This window comes from Mastomys coucha, unplaced genomic scaffold, assembly GCF_008632895.1.
Source record: "Mastomys coucha isolate ucsf_1 unplaced genomic scaffold, UCSF_Mcou_1 pScaffold9, whole genome shotgun sequence".
Lineage (NCBI taxonomy): Eukaryota > Metazoa > Chordata > Mammalia > Rodentia > Muridae > Mastomys > Mastomys coucha.
The window spans coordinates 23161080-23167822 of NW_022196915.1; the positions used below are offsets into that span (position 1 = coordinate 23161080).

At 37.2% G+C, this 6743-nt stretch overlaps 1 long non-coding RNA gene across 1 annotated transcript in view; it reads left to right on the plus strand.

Moving 5' to 3' along the window:
- The first annotated feature begins 1407 nt into the window (after window positions 1-1407).
- Window positions 1408-6743, plus strand: part of LOC116085038 — a 48037-nt gene continuing 42701 nt past the window's right edge. The window contains exon 1 of the long non-coding RNA XR_004116377.1: window positions 1408-1484. This is a non-coding gene — a long non-coding RNA (uncharacterized LOC116085038). The remainder of the gene's footprint in view (window positions 1485-6743) is intronic.

Here is a 6743-nt window from a genome sequence, read left to right on the forward strand (position 1 = left end):
GGAGCATCTTTTGGGTTTATGCCCAAGAGTGGTATAGCTAGTGCCTGTTAGGTAGTGAGACAGAGTTTCCCTATGTAACCAAGGTTGGTCTCAAACTCAGAATAATCATATTTCAATGTCCTGTGTATTGAGATTAAAGGTATACAACACAATGCCAAATATAATATAGTATAATTTAGTAATCTGTGAAGACATGTGAAGACACTGTCTCAAAGGTAGGAAATGGATCATTTAGTAAAGTGCCCACATGAATCCTATGCTCAGATCCCCAGCACCTATGAAGAAGCCTGGCACAGTGGCACATGTCTATAGCCCTAGAACTATGAAGAGGAGATAAAAGGAGACAAGTGGCTCACTGGACTGTTCTAGTAAGCCAGCCTAGCCAATTGGTTGAGCTCCAGATTCAGGGACAGATCCTGTCTAAAAACATAAGCTAAAGAACAGTCTGATGTTGACCTCTGGTCTCCACAAACAAGCACACATATGTACATACACACATACATAATACAGTTTAAAAAGTAGCTAAATAAAATTAGGGTTTTAAAAGACTATCATCGAAGGAGTTGCAGAGACTACCTATGGAGCAGAGACTGAAGGAAGGACAAGCCACCTTGATATAGCTATCTCCTGAGAGGCTCTGGCAGTACCTGACTAATACAGACGTATAGGCTCACAGCCATCCATTGGACTGAGTACATGGTCCCCAATGAAGGAGTTAGAGACAGGACCAAAGGAGCTGAAGGGTTTGCAGCCCCTTAGGACGAACAACAATATGAACTAAGTAATACGCTCAGACCTCCCAGGGACTCAACCACCAACCAAGGAGTATACATGGTGGGACTGATTGTTCTGGCAGCATGTGTATAGTAGAGGATTGCAGTGGATCATCAATGGGAGGAGAGGCCCTTGGCCCTGTGAAGATTCTGTGCTCCAGTGTAGGGGAATGCCAGGGCCAATAAGTGGGAGAGGGTGGGGTGGCAAGCATGGGGAGGGGGGAGGCAACAGGGGTTTGTTCTTGTTGTTTTTGTTTGTTTGTTTGTTTGTTTTTTGGTGGGGAAACTGGGAAAGGAGAAATCATATGACATGTAAAGAAAATATCGAATTTAAAAAAAGACTATCATCTACAAATATCTTCAGTATCATAGATATTGGATGTTAGGATGCCAGTACATTTTGGTGAATAGAATTCAATACAATAAAACTGATAAGTTTCATTTCTAGTCTTCAATGGGTCCACAGAAACCTCTTTAATTGCATTATTCTTCACACAACCATCCCTCTTAATATACAGGTCAATATAGTAAGATTGCTAGCTTTCAAGGGTACCATAGGTATGAGTCCCACAACTGCCAAAACTCTGTCACACATAGCTAACAATGCTAATTTATTCCCCCACAGTTTGGAAGATGAAAAATGTAAAGGGAGTTGCACTGAACTGAAATAAAGATGTCAGCAAGGCTGCCTACCCTGTGGAAGGTTTCAAGGTAAACCCCACTTCCTTACATACTACAACCCCTAAAACCAATTATATTTCTTGATTTCTGGCCACTTTCTCTGACTTCCAAGTACTTCCTAATCTCAGTCTTGCTTCCTTACCCCACTGTGTTGTAAAAATCCTCCCTCATGCTTCCTATATGGCAACTGTGATTACAATTAAGGAAGCTTCAGATAATCCCAGATTATTTTCCCATACCAAAATCACTTAATTTTATCACATATGAAATCTCTTTTATTATACAATGCAGTAGTAGTTAGAGGTTCCAGTTACTAGGATTTAAAAACCTTTGTGATGGATATTCAGTTTATCTCACCATCTCTCCTACATGGACTGAAATTGCAACTCATCTTGTGTTTATGAAAGTGTTACTTAAAACCATGTTTGCTGTATATTTCATTGAACATCAACCCTATTTGCTGTTGCTATTGTTGATGTTGTTTTTAAAATAATGTGATTTGGGGTACCACTGTTCCTCACTTATCAAAGCATGAGTGCATCTGAACAGAGCATATTTCAGATTCCACCAATATTCAGTCCTTCAGACAGCCCTTCATCTCCCATTCACTGTGATTTTCACAATATTTTCTCAGTAGTTTTACTGCATTATTCTGGGAATGCAGCAAAGTCTTCTTGGTAAATAAGATTGTTGAAAGCATTGCCAATTACAGGTGTTTAGTGCCTCTTTTTACAAATATATTCCGTAACAAATTTAACTCATTCTTACTTGACTTCTGAGGATGCTACTTCATGGTGAGTAAGAACAATTTGTGGTGTTTGCTGCTGTAGAATACATTTCCCCTGCTCTTCCTACCCAAACCATCTGAACTTCACTATTTATCTTTTCCATGTGACCTCTCCACATGGAAATGAGTGAACAGGTACTGTGTTGGTTCTATGTTTAAGTCTCTGAAAAGAATTAAATGCTCTCCTGGAAAACATAGGACTTTGTTTTAAGAGAAAACCATTCTACAAAGCTGCTGTGTCTGGGTCTAGAATGGGCCATGAGAGGTATCCTCCTTGCAGATATTAAACATGAAGATGAATGTTTGCTAATATATGCTTCTAAGAGTAAAATTATTCAACAGTTTATAGTAATAGAAGATGAATTAGTCACCAATTTTGATTAATTTTTAATCAGAATAATCAGGAGTGGCTTTGAATATCAATCAGATTTGGTATTTTATTTTAAATAATAAATGGGTAAGAAATATTAAAAGCACCCACTTTGATTTTAAATAGCATATTTATTAAGCCCTACTTATTCCTATGAAATTTTTTACTAATGTTAAATATTTATTAGGTTATTTCATTTATCAATTTAACTATAACTGTATTAAGTTATCAAGCAAAGAACAAGATGTGAAGTTATATTTAAAGGATGATTTCAACTGTGTAAAGAAAAATTGTATAAAGAAACAAGGATCTGGGTCTGGGGAGATGGTTCAGTGGATAAAGTATTTACCAGGCCAGCATGACACCTAGAGTTTAGAAACATGGAACAGCAAACTAATGTGATTTTTCCAAAGAGTTAAACTTCAAGGATCCTGACATGGCAGAATGCTGAAGGAAGACTTCCAAAGTTTATTAGGAAAATTTATCAATTATTACAAAATGGATACAAATATGAGGGGAACTTCAACCAGGAACCCAAAAGGAAAGTCAACAACATAGAGGAAAAGTAAATGAAAATGATACAAATTTGACAATATGGAGGAAAAAGCAGCATTAGGAGGAAAAATAAAAATGAAATTGAAATTTTGATGAGAAACAATGCAGAAATGTTGCAGCATATTTTCAAGAAATCAAATAAAAATCACAGGAAAATAATAATAAACAAATTGACCAAGTGGAAGAAATAATACTAGAAAAGAAAGACATGGATGATAAAATAATAAGGAAAACAATAAAAATCATAGTTGTGATAGCCATGAAATATGGAATATCATAAGTCAACAAGGCCAAGAGCTCTCAAAACAGAAAAAGGAGACTAGGAAGACTTTTAAAGTCATAGAAAACCTATTCAATGGGAACCATAGTTTTCAAAACATTACCATAATCTCAAGAAAGAAGTGGATATCCAAACAAAAGGGACTTTAGAACTCTAAATAGATGGCCAGAGAATAATCTCATGATGATAGACTATCATCAATATATCGAGAATATACACCAAAGAAATAACAGTAAAAGTTGTAAGTGAGAAAATGCCAGCTCATCTACAAATGCAAATACATTAGAATAATATAAGATTTCTCATTAGCAACCCTAGCAGCCAGGAATGCATGGAATATTATATTCCATTAATATAATATTTCAGTCCATGAAATTAAATAGCTATATCAACCAATGCCATCTTTCACAGTTTATAGAAAAATAATATTTAAAAATATAAAACCAATAAAGCACAACCATCAAGTGAGCACTGGAGAAGACACTATGGGGAATATTTTAATCAAGAGTAAGGAAAATTGTCTCAGTTGTGGCAGCATAGAAAACAATCAGAAGAAGATAGAGCTGTATATCCAAAGAGACCATGGGAGGAATATGTCATGTTCAACACTGTAACCCAAAACATACATATTATTAAGGATGAAACAAAAAAATGATTTCACTAACTAGAAAAGTTATTGGAATTGGCTATTTTCTTTAATGATTATATTACTTGTAAATGGCTTTAAGACATCTATACAGTATAGTTTAGTGAGCTATATTAAAAACCAGATCTAAATATCTATTGTTTCCCAGAAACACATCTCACTGGTAAAAACAATCACAGATCGAGAGACAATGCATAGAAGTCAATTTATCAATGAATGGGAGCTGAAAACAAACTGGGGTAATCACTATTCAGCTCCATGGAGAAGTACATTTCAAACAAAACCAGAAATAGAAACTAAAGGTATTCTATTATATATTAATAATCAGTCATTAACATCCATAAACACACACACATATACATACACACAAGATTATTTAAAAAGAAGAAAATTAGTACACATACAAAGTGAAAGGTTTTTTGGCCATAAAGAAAAGCAAAATCTTGACATCTGCAGGAAAGTAGATGTAATTAAAAATCATTACTTTAAGTAAATGTGGTGGTTTGAAGGCATATGTCCCCCAGAGCTTCACAGGGAGTGATATTACTGGAGGTGGAACCTTATGGGAATAGGTGTAGCCTTGTTGAAGAAGCATGTCAAGGGGATGGGCTTTGAGGTTTCAGAAGCTTGAGACATGCCCATTGTCTCTCTTTTCCTTCCTGTTGTATACTGCTCCAAATGTAGAACTCTCAGCTACTTCTCCAGGACCATATCTGTCTGTATGTCACATGCTTCCCACTATGATGATAATGGAATAAATCTCTGTACCTGTAAGCCAAGCCTAATTACGTGTTTCCTTTTTATAAGAGTTGCTAGGGTCATGGTGTTTCTTTAGAACAATTAAACTCTGTATAAGACAGTAACATAAGCTACACTGAGAAAGAAAAATAGTGTATGCTTTCAATATTGGAAGAATCTAAAGTTAAATACATATACAAATATATGTACATATACAAATACATGACGTGTATCTGTGTGTGTGTGTGTGCTAGTGTGCCCATACATAGTGTATTAGTCAGGGTTCATTAGAGTCACAGAACTTATGGTAGTCTCTATATAGTAAAGGAATTTATTGATGACTTACAGTCTGTAGTTCAACTCCCAACAATGGTCAGCAGCAGCTATGAAAGGAAGTCCAAGAATCTAGCAGTTGCTCAGACCCACAAGGCAAGCAGGTGAAGAAGAGAGAGAGAGCCTTCCTTCTTCCAATGTCCTTATATAGGTCTCCAGCAAAAGGTGTGGCCCAGATTAAAAGTGTATGCCACCACACCTTTAATCCCAGATGACCTTGAACTTGGAGATCATCCTGTCTTAATTTTCTAGGATTCATAGCCACTATGCCTCAAGATCTCCATGCCAAGATCCAGGTCAGAAACTTGTATCTTTCAGCCTCCAGATTAGGCCTACAGGTGAGCCCTCCAATTCTGGATTGTAGTTCAGATATAGTCAAGTTGACAACCAGGAATAGTCACTACAATCCGCCCCTTGTCAACTTGACACAAATAATACCTCATGTCCACATGAAACAATAACATGATCATGAATATGCCTAACGTGATATAACTATTCCTCATACAATCAAAAATGCATTTATAAATTTACAATGGGGCAATGTCCCTTGGGAACATTCTTTTAGTGTCTCAACTTCAATAACAATTGATGTTAAAAAAACTGGAAAAAAGACAAATGTATTCTTAACAAAATAAGACAGAAGCATTTATATTAGTTTATAATCCTTGTTTTTGCAACTAATTACATGGCCTTAGCTGGTATTTATAACTACCTTCCTCTACTACCCATTCTGTGTTTCCTTCATCCTCTTTGGCAAGCACCTCAGCAGGTCTTGGCTCTTTTCCTGGAGGAGTGACCCATACCTTCATTCCTGATTGGTCTGCATCCTTTGTTATCCTGCTTGGATTAGGCTGTTGTAATTTCCCATTGACTTTAATCACAGGACATGGTAGTACTGAGAGATGCCCAAGGGATCTCCTGCACTCTAAACATAATCCTGCTTACCTCCATTGTAAAAAGGCAATCCAGTTTCTCCATGGTAATCTGGATCTATCACTCCTCCTAACACTCTTATTCCTTTCTTAACCTGATGGTTTAAGGACATTAGAAGCCCAAAATGACCAGGGGGAAGTCTGAGATTCCAGTGCAATGGAATATTTGTTGTGGCTCCTGGTACGAGAACTACCCCTCTGAAACCAAAACTTCTAGGCCAGCAGAACCTAGACTTGTGGGGACAGGAAGCAAAAATTTCCCTAGAGGGTCACTAGGAGTGGTAGTGAGGGGAACTATTCCTTTTTCCACTACTTGATTCTTGGACCCATGGATCCTAGCTATGGGGAAAACTGTACCATATATTGGACACTGATTCAAAGCATATACTGCCTTCTGAAGAACTCTGCCCCAGCCCTCCATGCTGTTGCCATCTAATTGGTGCTGTAACTGTGTCTTCAAAAGGCCATTACATCTTTCTATCAGACCAGCAGCTTCAGGATGATGGGGAACATGGTAAGACCAGTGGATTCCATGATCGTGGGCCCACTGTCACACTTCTCTGACTATGAAGTGAGTTCCTTGGTCAGAAGCAATACTGTGTGGAATACCATGACGATAGAGAAGGCATTCTGTGAGTCCATGGATGG